The sequence below is a fragment of the Lissotriton helveticus genome, chromosome 6 (assembly GCF_964261635.1).
Source record: "Lissotriton helveticus chromosome 6, aLisHel1.1, whole genome shotgun sequence".
NCBI classification, from domain to species: domain Eukaryota; kingdom Metazoa; phylum Chordata; class Amphibia; order Caudata; family Salamandridae; genus Lissotriton; species Lissotriton helveticus.
Window position 1 is genome coordinate 1915375720 of NC_136067.1, and position 16342 is coordinate 1915392061.

At 44.0% G+C, this 16342-nt stretch overlaps 1 protein-coding gene across 1 annotated transcript in view; it reads left to right on the forward strand.

Annotated features, from left to right (window-relative positions):
- Window positions 1–16342, forward strand: part of LOC144762934 (xanthine dehydrogenase/oxidase-like) — a 575825-nt gene that overhangs the window by 157398 nt on the left and 402085 nt on the right. The gene's annotated exons all lie outside the window — the stretch shown is intronic.

The window sequence follows — 16342 nt, forward strand, 5'->3', positions numbered from 1 at the left end:
AGACATATAGTCAGAATCCTGTGTTTTTCCAGCGGGGTGGTGTCAGGAAACACCGCCTCTATTTGGGTAATTTTCTGTGCCAACCAGAATGGTATCTGTTCCCGTTTAGCTGGAACTTTACCTAGGCAGGATTGGATGTTCTGTGGTGTAATTTTATTTGTGTTCCCCTGGTGAGGGGTCAGCTGTGGAAGTTTAATCGCTGGCTGAATTGTTGAAGTCCGCATTACATACTGAACTAATTGTCTGTGAATTTTTAGTAGTTGTTTTAGCTGTATTAACAGCTCTGCTGCAGGCATTCTTTCGATGTCTGGATGTGGTGTGTATCCGGCTAAGACCGGCCACGTTGCTCCTGGTCTTCCTAAAGGACCGAGCCTTGTAATGTGATTGTTATGTATTAGGGCGCCATCAAATAAGAGCAAATGCTCTTGGAATTTGAGTGGTACTTCCACCTCCTCGAAAGGAGTGTACGTTTCAGGAGGTTCCTCTACTTTGTAATAGTGGAAGTACTTTGTTACAGCATTTGCTGCTGGAAAATGTATCCATGTATAGTATACCTCTGTCTGCCGATATTCGTGTGCCTCAATTACGAATATGACTGTGCCACCTCTAGGTGTCAGTCCATTTTCTATAAGTTTTAAGGTTATAGATCTCCTTTTAATGACCGGAATGAGTATTATATCCGCGTCTGCTGCTTGCATGGTAGCATCAGCATCTGCTATTTCAGTAGCTAATCTAATTGCCTCTCTTTCTCCATCACTGTCTCCCATTTTACTGACAGGATGGTATTATTTTATTTGCAGATCAGGTTTCTTATGGAATCAGAGATTAGATGCACAATATTCTGGAACTGTTTTATCCTTCAACGTTGACTTGACCAAGAACCATACATAGGAGTTCCCTCCTGCGAGGTTTTGGAGGATATAATAACCTTTCACCCACTCCAGACGTCTTTGGAGTATTTGGGAAAAGGGGTCTGAGTGAGAAAGCACGACTGAGTTACTCTAAATGTCTTACGTTAGTTTTATCGCCCTTTCCAAACGCGTTGGGCGCCATGTAGTGTAGCTCCTATTTTCCCAATAGGCTCTGCGCATTGGAATAGTACCTACAGCAGTAAAGGCCTAGGCCAGACGTTAACTAGGTCTACTACTGTCGATACTAGACTTAATTTTTGGGTTTGCCAGCTAAGCTCAGAGTTCGCTAGAAACTTTCTCGAATGTTCAAGGAAGGATTAACTCCCCTGATTAGACAAGAAGGGATTTAGTTTCTGACAACCATAGAACATGACAACTTTGCTCTCCCCTAATCAAGAGTCAATCTCAAGAGTCGTGTGAGCACAAGGCAATTATTTTACTCAGTCAGTACGTGCATTCTTAGTCTCATCAGAATGTAGAGAAAAGGAAGAGACGGGCGTGTTCAATAAAAGATGTTATTTATTGATCAGTCTCTTTTCTCGTACAAGAGAAATGGATCGATATTATTGCAATACTTATAGTTAAGTAAAGTGCATACATTAGAAGCAATAGTATAAAATAATACTGTAAAAACATTGATATGGTTTCTGAGCCATATGATGTTTAAAATGATTAAAATATATTTACATACACATATACATTTGACTAAACGTACTCAACTGGTGTTTCTAAATACGCCTACCCCGTGTACCTGACCTAAGTCTAATGCGTGGGCGGGAATAGGAAGTTACAGTTTAAGTTAAGTTTGTTTTTGCCAAGTGAATAACTAAAGAATTCTCGGTGAGGGGTTATTCAGTTCTGTACCTGGAATTTAGGATGAATGAGGAATGGTATCTCTTTCTCTGCTCTCGATATTCCAGGCTGCCTGCGAGGGCTGCCCAGAAACGCCGGTGCTGGGTCTCTCGGCTTGAGATAGCAGCGCGTCTCTCAGCGCGTCAGGAAGGCGGGGCTGCTGCCAGCGGGGTCTGCTTCTGCTCTCGGCTTCGGCAAGTATGGCTGCTCCGTCTTGTCACCACGCGTGTGTTTGCATAGGGCAAGGTCGGCAATATTTATACCTTAAAGGTGCCGGGATTGACGTAAGGATGGACATAGGTACGTCAATAAAGATGTCATACGACTTGCTCGTTAGCACATTCTTTACTAAAGTTCTCTGTGAAATCAAAACAATGGCCGCACGGATTATCCAGGTTGTCATAGGTTTGATTTGTTATGAGAACGTCGTATGCCTTATCAGGGGCTGGAGGAATGTCGCTTGTCTAATTAGATCTCAAGCGTTATGACCTAATCAGATAACACGTTCCTGTGCCGTAGTGTGACTGCGTCAGATAACGGTATCTGCATCATGGGGGTTTTCTTGCCTCATGGGCTGACTGTTAGTTAACTAGCTAGGTAGTTTAACCAGAATAGGGTCAGGAATAGGGGGATCGATTCAGAACCTATAGAAATACACGACATTATAGGGTAAGACAAGCACACCGTCTTGGTATATATTCCAAAATACAGCAATTTCTCAATCATCTGAGCTAATGTCAAATAAATGCAGGTTGCCATATACAGGTGCACAGACTAGGAAAACACCCGCTTGCTTAACATTCAGTTCTGTCCTCTATTACACTTAAGTATGTAAGAGATGTACAATTAAATAAGAGTTTGTCAACAGCATGCATACATTTCACAATAATGATCACAGATAAAGTTCTAGGCTGCTCAACAAATCCCCAGACTTAGTAGCTTCCCACAACCGCATACATCACTTCAAAATGGGACTGTTGTGAAGCAAAAGCAAAACCGTAAAGCTCCTGGATCAATGGTGAAAAAACCCGCCTTGCTTAGATCTGCTACACACCCACAGATTACGTCATAGCAGTTGGCAAATAGAGACTGAAGACTAGACAAGTGTCAACCCCATGATAATCCAGGCCTTTCAAGCATGCCACTAAATATTCTTACCTTTGAAATAAAGCACTCCAGGATAGCCACGGGTCGTTTTCACAGTTTTCCACGTACTGCAAAAGCTCACTGAAATGATACAAATAAACTGCATTAGAGAAAGCCGATTGGAAGCCAAAAAACACACAGGAGCCAATAGTGAAATATTTATTTACCAACATGCTGAGGAATACATGTTTCTTTGACTACAAAACGACAACAAAACAATGTATTTCCTTTAATATATAGTGCAGTAAGTAGCCCTCATCTTGTGTCAGTGGTTGAAGTAAAACAAGCGCTCGTGCACGTAGGGGGTGGGGGAGTGCGGTTGAGAGCAGGCAGCGTTTCCCTTGCGGAAGCGAGCGAGCGCGATAATTGCTAACACATGGCGCCGCTCGCTACCACAAGGGAATCGCCAAACGTGCCATTCAAAGCAATGCAACGCGTGCACGTTTTCGCCCGCAAAGCTGTGGTCATTACTAAAGGTCTCTTTCCTATGCAGCACATGCACGCTGCGTTGGCGAGACCTAAAAACATTATGCACACTTCTCAAAGTACCGTGGTTGCAAACGTAAACACAAAATGAACCAGTTTCAGTGACCTTGTGTTATGATGAAATGCACTCCAAAGACACTGCTATTTTAGTAAGATTTGTTAAAATAGTTGGACGCTTCCAGCTTTAATGGCAGGCAGCAGTGTCTGGATAACATTCAGTCTCTACCCCTTACGTAACTTCCAGGAAGGTTAACAGGATAACATTCCATCTGTTGTGGGAAAAAACATAACATACATCTCCTTTCCCAAATAAGATTAATGAAGAGACAAACCTTAAAACATGTAACACCATCTACATCAATACATCACTTCCTACCTATAGTTATGATAAAGGAAGAAAATAACTTGCACAAAATTATATATTCAATATATACACATATATCAGATGCATAAAAACAAGTAAGACAATGTTACACATAATATAAGGTTACATCATTCCCTAATCTTTTTATTAACCAAGATGTTTGGTGTTTCTTCTGATCCATACTTATTCACACTATAATCATCACTGCGACTCTTATGAGTTACCACATCACCATTGCCATCCACAATCTCATCTTGATGTGTACTTTCAACTTTCTCTGAAGTATTATTTCCTTCTCTCCCATTCACAATTTCCAAACTTTAAAAATTTGCTTCAGTATCCCTACATCAACAACATCACACATCGTTTCTTTGTCCATACATAACTGAAATCCTCTGTCTATTTTCCCATCTTCTCAACAAACTACTACATGACGAAAGAGCCATCATTCAACCCCACATAACTTCAAAAAATACCAGTAAACTTTTTGGCTTGGAGTGTCCTGAATTATTCCCTTTTTCTTCTTTGACACCCTTCTCAATCTCACCCAACCTAGATGTAGACCCATGCACTCCTCATCCCCTAATACAGCAAGGACAAAGCCAATAGTACTCATCTGTGCAAGATCTGTAGGATGTATCCGTGTTTTTGTTTTTAGCAATGGTAAAAAAGTAAATAGAAAAATACAATGGTGCGCTCATTGCTGGCCGTGTGATAGCACTTTCAACCATGCATGCACAGCAGATGTTTTTTTGCACAACTTGGCAAAAAAAATTGTAAAAGCCAATATCAAAAATCAGGCAATGCCCCTCAGTGAATGTTTTACTTAAAAATTCTGAAAAATTGGGTTTCTATTCAAAAACGAGTTTCTATTCAAACACCTGTTGAAGCTCACTTTCCACAAATATCTGTGTTTCAATAGATGCTGTTGAAAGCAAAGGCCACTATCCTCAGACCTTGCAGCGAACGTTCTGTAACTCCTTTTATTTGACACTTCAAATGTTTCCACCTCTAATGGCAAATCCTTAGACACCAGGTCACAGACTTCAATGGAAAAGATGCTTCTGAATCATTTTCTTTAGTTCCAGAGACAAAAGTTCAGTTCCTGTTGGGTCTGCTGATTTTCTCCCTGGCAATATAGCAGATCACACTCTGTTTCAGAGACCCTATTTTTTCTCACATCCTTCAGGGGAGTATATTAGTTGCAGTGGCCTGACCTAGGTTAGTCCTGAGTCTTTATTTTGCTTGTGGGATCAGCAGGTGACTAGCATCTCTAATCCTGAGAATGGCCATATGGATTTGGGATTAAATGAAAACAGGATTCAGTTCTCAGTTGGTTTTTAGGTGACATGAGTATGTTATCATTGAAAACTATAACGACAACAACCCCCACGAGGAACACACATCCACCGCTTCCTGCATCACACAGCCGACACTCAACAGCTGGACCACCCTCAGCATCGAGGACACCCTAAAGACTATGAACACCACCCATTCCGGGGCCCCCACGGACCCCTGCCCCCACCACAACTTCCACAGAGCAGCAGACATCATCGCCCCGGAGCTGCAAAGAATTATCAATCGCTCCTTCGAAACCGCCTCCTTCCCCGATGACTGGAAACATGCCTAGATCAACCCTCTCCTGAAAAAAACCCTCGGCGGACAGCCAATTTGCCTCCTACACTGACTAAAACAACATCCTCGACTCCTCTCAATTAGGCTTCAGGAAGAACCATAGCACCAAAACCATCCTTATCGCCACAACATATGACATATGTTCCCTCCTCGACAGAGGAGAGACTGTGGCCCTCAGCCTCCTGGACCTCTCTGCGGCCTTCGACACAGTCTCACATCGCACCCTAACCTGCAGACTCCACAATGTAGGAATCTGGAACAAAGCCCTTGACTGGATCCCCTCAATTCTCTCTGGCAGAATGCAGCGAGTCAGACTCCTCCCTTCCTCTCGGATCCCACATCAACCACCTGCGGGGTCCCCCAATGATCCTCCATAAGTCCCTCCCAACATCTACATGGCCCCGCTCGCATCCATCGTCAGATCACACTGATTCAACATCGTTTCATACGCAGACGACACTCAACTCGTCCTCTCCTTATCCAATGAACCCAACATCTTAAACAAACTTTTCAAAAAGTAATGGAAGCAGTCACCAGGTGGACAACTTAACATGGACAAAACCAAAGTACTCATCTTAGGCTCACACCCTGATGCCTGGAATAACACCTGGTGGCCCCCGCCTTTGGGAACCCACCTCCACCCACAGATCACGCATGCAACCTCAGAATTATCCTGGACTCTGAACTCAAAATGGAACGCCAAATCAACGCATTCACCTCATCCTGTTTCCACACCCTCCGTCTCCTACGAAAGACCTTTAACTGGATTCCCCTCGCATACATGAAAACCGTTAACCATGCCCTCATCAGCAGCAGACTGGAATAAGACAATTCACTCTACGCCGGGGTCAACATTATTATTATTAAAGGCTTTTGTAGCGCGCTCAATTACTGAAATAGTATCCTGGCGCGGCATGAACCTCACCCCCAAACTCCAGAACATCCAGAACGCCTCCGCCAGACTAGTCCTCAACCTACTGCACCACTGCCATATGACCCAACACCTGCGGGCACTACACTGGCTCCCAATCGAGAAGAGAATCACCTACAAGCGTCTTACCCACACCCACAAAGCCCTCCACAACACTGGCCCCGCCTACATGAGCCACCGCCTCTCGTTCCACGAACCCCAAAGATCCCTCTGCTCAGCCCAGCTCTCCCTTGTCACAGTGCCGCAAATCAAGAAGATCAGACCTGGAGGCCGCTCCTTCTCCTTCCTTGCGGCCAAGGCTTGGTACAACCTCCACCTCTGCCAGACACCAACTCTCTCCTAGATCCTGAAGAACCTTATGACCTGGCTCCTCGATGAATCACCTTGAACCACTCAGGAGCTGCGTGCTCTCTCCCACCCCCTCCTCGGGTGAGATGATGCGCTTAACAAACCACTGATTGATTGATTTATCATCAGTGTTTTCCTCTCTTCCAGTGCATTTTGATTTCTAGACGGTATGAGTCCGACTTTATACATCCCACCCAACTGCGATTGTCATCTTTTCCTAACTGTATCAAATTAAAGTTACCATGCAAGCCTACTCAACATTCGTTCCTTTATAGCAAAAGGCATCCCAGACAGCACTCATTGCTGCTTTTCCAGAACAGCTCTAGAGACAGGTGTTCAGATTCTGCTTCATTAGTATAGTAAGCCCACTTCCAAGTATGACCATGTAAATTAGGGCAGTCTTATTTCCATCATATGAAAACACACCTATCCTGGTAACGTCTCTATTGAGCACCCTTTAAGACTGGTGTTAGTATTTCTGTAGGAAGGTCTTTAAAAGTGATTCTCTGTATTTCCTTGCTTTGACTTGCATGTGGGATGATATGAAGCCAGTCCTGCTTGTGTGTGGTTCAACTGTCAAACTTACTCCTTTTTCTTAAGTGCCTCCTAAGTATAAGGTTAGGTTCCCTAGCAGTGCCAGATCCTTGTACTTAAATTCCTTTTGCTTCCTAATGGCATTCCCACTGGAGTTGTCAGGGAGCCTAAAAAACAATGGGGCATATTATCAAGAACTGCGATAAAATTATCGCCGCTTTAGCAGCAGGAAACTGCCGCTAAAACAGCGATAATGGGCTTAATAATATGCCCTTGTGGGACAGGTGGCGGAATCTCAAAAGCCTTTCATCCGGAGCAGTGACCACCTCCCTCTGGCCATAGCTATCACTTTACAAGTAAGTCGGCTCCAGCCCATTGTTCTCGTGGGCAACACAAATGGGGAAGAAATTCATGTTTTGCCAAGGAGACTAAAGTGGAATAAAGTAGATACATCAGTTCTAAACAGTTGGAAAAGCGATTGGCCGAAAATAGCGGACGAATTTACAAGTGGTAAAATCCCTGAGAACTGGATTAAACTGTCAACGAAGGTATACGATCTCTTAATAGGCAAACAAATAAGGCATCCCCCAATACTCAGAGAAAGGCCTTGTTGCCAATTCGAAATGGGGTGTAACAAAGTGGAGCAAAGTAAGAGGCTACTTAGAACCGCCTTACGCAACCACAAGCAAGAGGGAAATAACGAAACGCATCAAATCCTGCTTTCAGCAAGGATAACACGCAGAAAAAATATCTGGGATCACAAAAGAAAACAACAAGATTCCGAATGGCTGCACATCTCCACTCTGCTGACTCCAAGCAAACAGGCGGAATTTTGGACGTATATTAATAGGCTCTCAGGGCATGGCCATGATCGACGCAATGCGGTCGATAGTGACAAATGGATAAGCTTCTAGCCTCACTATACTGTGGAACCTCTAACCCACCATCAACAGGCACGCAAAGGCCCTTCACCAGCATGGGTTGGATTGACACACCCCCCGTAGACACACCCGGACCACTTGTGGAAGGGAACTGATAACCATCGAAGAAACAACTGAAGCATTGGTCAGGGGGGATCGTGTGATGACAATCTTAAAAAACATTAAAAAAGATGGAGCTCCTGGTCCGAATGGCCTACCAGGCCATCTTTTTAAAGAAGATTGCGACTTCTGGGGAACCGTACTCACGCCACTCTATCAGTACTGTATGACAAATGCAATAGTACTGGAGACTTGGAAAGGATCCCTCTTGCAAGCCATCCACAAAAAAGGAGATATTGGGGACCCTGCCAATTACAGGCTTATTGCCTTACTGGATATTGAGGTGAAAGGATACGCCAGCCTCCTCCTGCAAGATCTACAGGACTGGGCCGATGAAAATGAAATTCTCCCTGTGTACCAAACCGGCTTTAGGCCAGGAGCATCTACAACGGATAACATTCTAGCTCTGGCCTACTTAATAAATCAATCCAGGCAGAAAAACTCGCCGCCTCTCTTTGCATGTTTTGTGGATTACTCTGCTGCTTTTGATGGGGTCAATCGGAACCTGCTATGGCGTAAACTGCAAGACTGGGGGATACCAGCAAACCTGCTGCAAGCCATAATCAGTCTCTATACAGGAACTTGGGTACGAGTAAAAACTGCGCCAAATTCAGCCACTAAAAGGATCCCAATAGAGAGAGGGTTAAAACAAGGCTGCGTACTGGCTCCTCTGATTTTTAATCTCTACATGGCAGACCTTGGAAAAATTATATCTAATGCCAACCTTTTACCGGCCAAAATCGGCCCAAATAGATTATGTCTAATGCGGTAAGCAGACAATATGGTTTTACCAGACCATACAAAAACAGGCATGCAAAGACTACTAGATGCACTAAACATTTATAGCAACCACAATGAACTACGAGCGAACGCAGAAAAAACAAAGGTAGTCATATTTGGGAAATACACTCAAAAAACGCAGACAACAGTGGAGACTGGGTAATTTAAAAATAGTAACAGCGACCAAATATAACTACCTGGGGGTGTGACTGATGAGCAATGGGAAACCCACAGCACACATTGCCTCAGTCGAAACAAAAATTAAAGCAGTAACATTCGCTCTGTGTAAACTGTATTCTAAGCTACACAGTCCGACGACCAAGGCAATGAGAAAGGTCTTAAATGCCAAACTACTTCCGGCAATCACGTATGGTCAGATAGCATTCCCAGAAATTGTTATTAACACTATGGAACACGCTAATTGTCGCGCATACAAACACATTTTTCAGATTCCTGCCCACACTCGTAACGCTCTGGTGCGACTGGAATTTGGGCTGAACAAATAGAGTTATGAGCACTGGGCCTCAACGGTGCGGTTCTATCGAGGGGCCTGCGCAGCCCCCCTTATACAATGAAGGCAATTTTAAAGATAATTTTCATTAAAGGGATCAATCCGTGGCATGACGGCCTGCACACCGCCTGTAATGAACTGAACCTTGATATGTCCAAACTGCAGGATTTTACTCACCAGCCTGGCACCCTAAAGTCCACCCTGAAAAAGCAAGTCAGGTTACTATCAAAGGAAGGGGACTTGAAGGAACTGAACTCTTCCAGCAGCAACATTGGGATACTTGCAAGTTCCTATGAAGCCCATTTACGACAACCATACCTTAATATGGCATTAAATAAGGCGATTTAAAAACAAATCTTTATGGGGAGACTGATGGCCTTGCCGATCAAAGACATTAACAGGCGCTGGAAAACCTTGGGAGCAATAACAACTTGCAGACTTTGCCACCAATATTAGGAATCCTTGGCTCATCTAGTTTGCACATGTCATTGTTTGTTGCACGCACAACATACTTTATTAAAGCCCTTGTTTTTAAAACATGGGGTGCGAACCTGTATTGAAGCCATGAAACTGCTTTTTAATCTGGAGATTCCAATGGAATTGGCAAGGTTTGCTAAGTTTGCATATAAAGCCAAAGAACTTTTAGGTAAAACAAGCACAATGCACCTTTGAACTGAAATTATTAGGCCTGAAGAACTCATGCTTTATTGAGGATTGTACAACTTTCACTTCATTGGAATGAAATCGCCCATGTATATTTAGCAGTCAGCCTACTTATGCCACCATCGGATCTATGTATTTTATAACGTCATCGAAACTCTTAATTTAAAACTAGGTTTGAGTATCTCAAAGACATTTTTCAATGTATTTACAACTCTTTGACCCCAACCCTCCCCTGCAAGACTTGTAAAGCCTGCACATAAGGGGAAGGAATCTACAGGACTGAACTGATTTATTGTCTACACCTGCACCTCACTGATTTTATCTGTTTTTAATTGCCCTGTTCGTAAAAATTATATTTGATAGTTTTAGTAAGATATAATATATCACAACTCCCCTGGTACGAACTAATTGAAACGAAGTCTGTGAGAATTTATTTGAATCTTTGTAACAATTTTTATTAATTGACACAAACATTGACTGACTGACTGACAAAAAAAAATATGCCCTTGTGAATTTCCATAGCAGCCCAAAGCGGCGATAATTGTATCGCAGTTCTTGATAATATGCCCCAATGTGTTTTTAACAGAGCACTAATTATGTGGGAAGATCTCTCGTTATCCGAAAGCTCTGTGGTTTGGAAGAAATCTGACTAAAAGTAGCTGAACGAGGCTGTACTGAGATAAACTAGTTTGGACTTGCGTTTATGGAATGGCCAAATGTAACAACATTTCTAAAAATCACTATTGTGACATTTATACTAAAAATGTAAGATTGAATTCGTTTTTTATTTATTAGTAAAATGTTGCAAGAATTTGATTGCTATGGGGTCACGAGGGGTTTTTCAAATACAGATAGGCAAGCTTTTCCAGGGTAAAGCTGCTATACGCCTGCATAGTAACAGAACTTCTAATGGATACTTCTACCAGCAGATTCCTCACCCAAGATACCAGGCTGGATCCAGAGATTTTTCTCAGCATTGCTCCCCTGCACCAGCATTTGGCGTCATGTTACTCCACATCTCCTACGTTCCGCCTTAGAAGTGACTTTGGAGCTACAATTAAACCCACCCCTGCACACTGGCATTAGTTCCTTTCTTCTACACCTTCAGTTGCAGATCTGGAGCTTGCTCTCAAACTTTTACCTTGTCTTCTGACAACGATTTTGGCCCCAAAATATTACTTTTCCAGCATGCAAGGGACATATGCCCACCATCATCCAAGCCCAAGAGCCTTGTGGTCAAGGCCTCTACCAATAAGTTGAAACCAAACTTTTTCCCTCTGACTCCTCCTAATAGAGAGTTGAAACATATGGAGGCATTTGGAAAATTGATGTTTTCCTTAACCAGTTTGGCCCTTCCTTCAGCTAGTGCCAGCAGCCTCCTGGGACGAAGTTCCCATGCAGTGTGGGATCTGGTCTGCAAGATCTTGCTGTCAGTCCCAATGAATTTCGCTTCAACTTGGTGCAGTTCATTCATGATAGCCAAGATGCAGCAAAATATGTCATTTGCTCTGGGATGGAATCTACCAACTGCTTAGGCAGGGCAGTCCGTGCCAGTGTGGTGCATCAACGCACATGAGAAACAAGAAACAACTGTGGGTCTAGCAGTATAATCAAAATAACATATGTGTGGGGCTGGCTACGTGTCTGCTAGTAGATGTTAAAATAGAAGACAAACTATTGGACAATTAACCTCTGTGAAAAATGTCCATCAGTTACTCGTTCCGTGTCACCCAGTACATCATTTGGTCTACTTCACAGTAGTTTGTCCACTAATCTATCTCCGTGAATGTGTAAAGGAGATGATTAATGTAAAATGAATGTCTGGTAGGTGTTGATCACTAGTAACTGAAAGCAGTGCAAAAGTGAAAAAAGTGAATGTGCTTAACATAAGATTGGATGATGCATGCAATATAACTTTATTCTGAAGTCATGCTCCTCCAACATTAAAAACAATAGAGTGCAAAAAAGTCAGATGGTTCAAACAAATAACTTCTGACTGGGTAATCTGGTCAACGCACATGCAATGAGAGCCACAGGTTTTTGGGTGACGTCCAAGCATTATTATTAGATGTGCTATTTGCGGGACTCATCTCTTTGGAGATGAGGCATACTCAGTATTGGTGTGCTTCAAAATAAGCAGGGCACAGTGCACTCCCTAGGTCTTTCTGTGCCCCGATGCAGTATCCCCAGCAATTTCACGTCTTTTGAGACTTCAGAAGAGGTTTGTTGCAAAGACATTGACAAGCTCACCTGCCCCAGCAACAGACCCCACCCCACCCCCACCCCCAGCACCAGTCATTTTTTGGCAGAGGTCAGGGGTTAAGGCTGACAGGGTCAATGTACTTCCCTGTCACCTGATCCCTCCCCCCAACACCAATGTTTCAGCATCCAATCTGCTATAGTGTGCTGTTGGCAGCACATTGCCACCCTGTAGAAAGTTATTACCTCCAAGGGCGGCAGAGCATTCCGTCCAACAGGTGTTTACTCCAAACACGTCGAACAGGGTTACTCCAGGCCAGTGGACATTGGGCGGAGGGCAGGCATGAAATGAGCCCAGGAAAATAGTCCTATGATCTCAGTATGTTTCAGCCATGGGCCTGGACTTCAATGAGAGTGGTATGTTGATTTGTATACTGCACTAATGACCTGAGAAGGTATCCAGGTGCTTGGGCAAGATGTGTAGGTCTGTGGTCCCAAGGTGCTTATATGAAGAGCAATGTCTTCGGCTTCTTGCGGATTGCAAGAAGTGAGGAGGAGGCTCTGATGTATTGAGGGAGGTCGTTCCATGTCTTGGATGCGATGTAGGAGAATGAGTGATCTCCAGTTTTGCTTTTTCGTTTGCGGTGAGTGTGTGAAAGTTAGGCGGAGTAAACATGTCTGTTAGGTTGGTGATAGTGTATGCTTTTGTTCATGAATTCTGGTCCTGTGTTGTGTAGGGCTTAGTATGTGTGCGTTCGAAATTTGAATTGGCTGTGCTTGGGACTGGGGAGCATGGGAGGTAGAGTATGAGTCTTGTGGCTGTGTTCTGGGTGGTTTGGAGTCTGTAGGAGTTGTTTCGAGATTCCGGCATAGAGAGTGTTGTTGAGAGGCTACCATTTGAAGATCTTTCGCAGCATGCATAGGATGTGAAAGTAGGACGTGCACACTGCGTTGATTTGAGCCATCATGTTGCACTTGCAATCTAGGATGATCCTTAGATTTCTTGCATGGTCTGTTAGTGTTGGTGGCTGATCTGTGATAAATGGACCAATGGCTAACCCTTCTCCCTTCCCCACCCAGAGCTGATTGTGGTGATGATGCATCACTGTTGGGGTGGGAAAATCACCTGGGAGAGGTAGAGATCAGAAGACTCTGGTCTCTGGAGGAAACAGAACACCATGTGAGCTTGTTGGAGTTGCGGGCCATTCACTTGGCGTTGACGGTCTTCCTTTTGACTATCAAAGGGAGGTTGGTTCAGGTCCTTATGGACAGCACCACCACCATGCAACAAGCAGAAAGTGGTAGTGTCTTTGGTCATGTGCCAGGAGGCTCTTGGCTGAGCAGTCAGGACATTTACATAGTTGTGAACTACCAGACATGATCTTCAAGTGCCAGAGATGGACAAACTCAGCTGCTAAAACCTAGTGGCTCACGAATGACAGTTAAGCCAGGAGCTGAAGCGGGGTATCTTCCAGCAGTGGGGAGAATCTTGTGTTGATCTCTTCACCAACACCAAGAAAGAACTTTTGCTCCTTGGAGTTCCACAGAACACTATCTCTTGGAGATGCATTCCATCTAGAGTGGAGCTCAAGACACTTGTATGGCTTCGTGCCTCTATCCCCTGCCCCAATTTCTGAAGACGATCAGGAATGGCCGAGCCGAGCCTAGAGGCTCCGGATTGGGTCAGGAGAGAGTGACACCCAAACGTCTGGGCATGACCATCTGTCTGGTTATCAGGTTGCCTCTTCTGGAGGAACTTTTTCCCAACAGCAGGGCAGGGTCCTGTACTGGGCCTGTGCAATCTACACCTCCATGTTTAGACATTGAGTGTCAACAGTTGACTGCTTTTGACTTCCTCCAAAAGTCACTCCTGAAGTCATGGATGTCATCGTAGTGGCCAGGGGTCAATTTACACCTTTTGTTTTCATTGGATGATGAGATTAGTTTGTCACCCAGTGTTGTTCCCACCATACAGACCCATTGCAAGCAAAGGTGTTGGATGTTTTGCTTTTTGTGCTGTCTTTAGCCCAGCAATGACTTGCTATGGGCATTATTAAATAGTATTTATTGGTCCATTTGTGTTAACTGTTTACATCAACAGTTGTGATGCATTTTCGAATAGGTTTAGTTCATATGTTCCAACCCAAACCTTTTGTGATGCTACAGTGAGACGTTAATTTGGTTTGCACCTTCCTTTTGTGAATCCGATTTGAGCCAATCAATGTAGGCTATTTGTGTCTCCTGAGTTTTAATAAAGTCTTTCTCATTGTAATAACCGAACTGTAGACCCTGTCTGTTCAGTCTCCTTAAACCACGTTTTTTCCCAGACAAAGTGGTGTAAAGGACGAGAGCAGCATTTCTGCCGGAGGTTGTGACTCCCCTTCATGTTAGCCTATCCATCACTTAACTGCATTCTTTGTGCACCCTACCCCTCTAAAGAAGAGAAGAGGCTTCATTGCTTGTACTTAAAAAGTGCCTTAATTCGTTCTATTACTCGTACCAAGAAGCATCGAGTTGAGGATCAGCTCTTTGAGGGTTTCTCTGTAAAGTTCTCTGGGGCAAAGAAAGTTAAAGCTTTACCGAAAAGGACCACATCGAGGTGTTTAGGCCTACACATTACACTGGCCAAGAAGCGGCTTCTTGTGGGTCGGAGGATCTTTTGAAAAGAGCCAAGGCTGCCACCACTGCAGTGGTCACGGATCATCTGTTTTGGACATCTGTCAGGCCATGATGTGGTTGTCAATTCACACGTTCAAGAAGCACTTCTCCCTTTATAACCAGGTCTGGCCAGAGGGGCACTAGGCTATTCATTTCTGCAAGACTTCTTGGTTTGAGTCATTCCACAGACCCACCACTTTGGGAGGTCCTACTTTGGTATCTGTACACAAGGTGAGGAATCTGTGGTTAGAAGTATCCATCAGAAGATCTAGCTACTTACCTTCTGCAACACTCTTTCTGGTGGATACTCTACCTGGCCGCCAATTCTTCACTGCCTTCCTACCTCTCCATCCTGTGAATGGTCTCTTTTTCTGTCTATAATAAGGCCCAAATCTAAAGATCTGCACTGTCACAGCTGTTCGATTATTGGGCTCCGTGTCTGACGGTACGGACGGAGTCTACAAAAAAAATGATGCGAGCACGCAGGAGTGGCGCTTATGCATGCCTCGGATGTCACTTCTAGGGCAGGACGAAGCCAACCAGTAGCTTCATGATGCCACCAGCTGGCTCGCAGAAGCAATGCCGAGAAAACCTTGTGGATGCACTCTGGCACCTGGGTGTACCCTCAAGGTGAGGAATCTGCAGGTTAGATAGAATATCCAGGGAAAGGCCAATACTGAAGGTAACGTGTTCTTTTTGTGTCTCTGTTACTATTGAAACGCGTGAGGTGACATACCTTCCATGTGGTGAATCTGATCATTATGAACTGGGCTTCGTAAGCTGCAAGGCACGCCTCAAATTGTCTTATTCAATGTAAGAGTTCAGCCTAAAATGTCAAAATGGGTTAAATTGACATTTTGACGCAGTTTTGTGTGCAGTGTCACAAGGCCTCGTCCGCCCATTCGCCATGCTTGTAGGCCCGCACCAGACCCCCCAAAATGTAAAAATCTAGGGTACATATGCAAAAAAGCTGATTTTCCAGCAATTTCAGTCCTCAGCATCTTACTCTCCCAAAACGTCGCTACCCCTTCTTTAAAGCATTGGGTTTTCTAGCCAGCCATTTATACGAAAGGCTTCCAAACATTCCGAATAAATTAATAATATCATGGCTGTCAGGCGTTGCTGCATGGTGTCTAAGAGGACCACATTACAGGTCTTAAAGTGAGGCAAAGGTGGGTGATAACGTGGTGTTTACAACTCTGCTGCCAACCTACCTACAGATCGCTTACACAGTTAGACTTTCAAAGTATCATTAAGTTATTCTCGTCTCACTAGGGCTCAAAC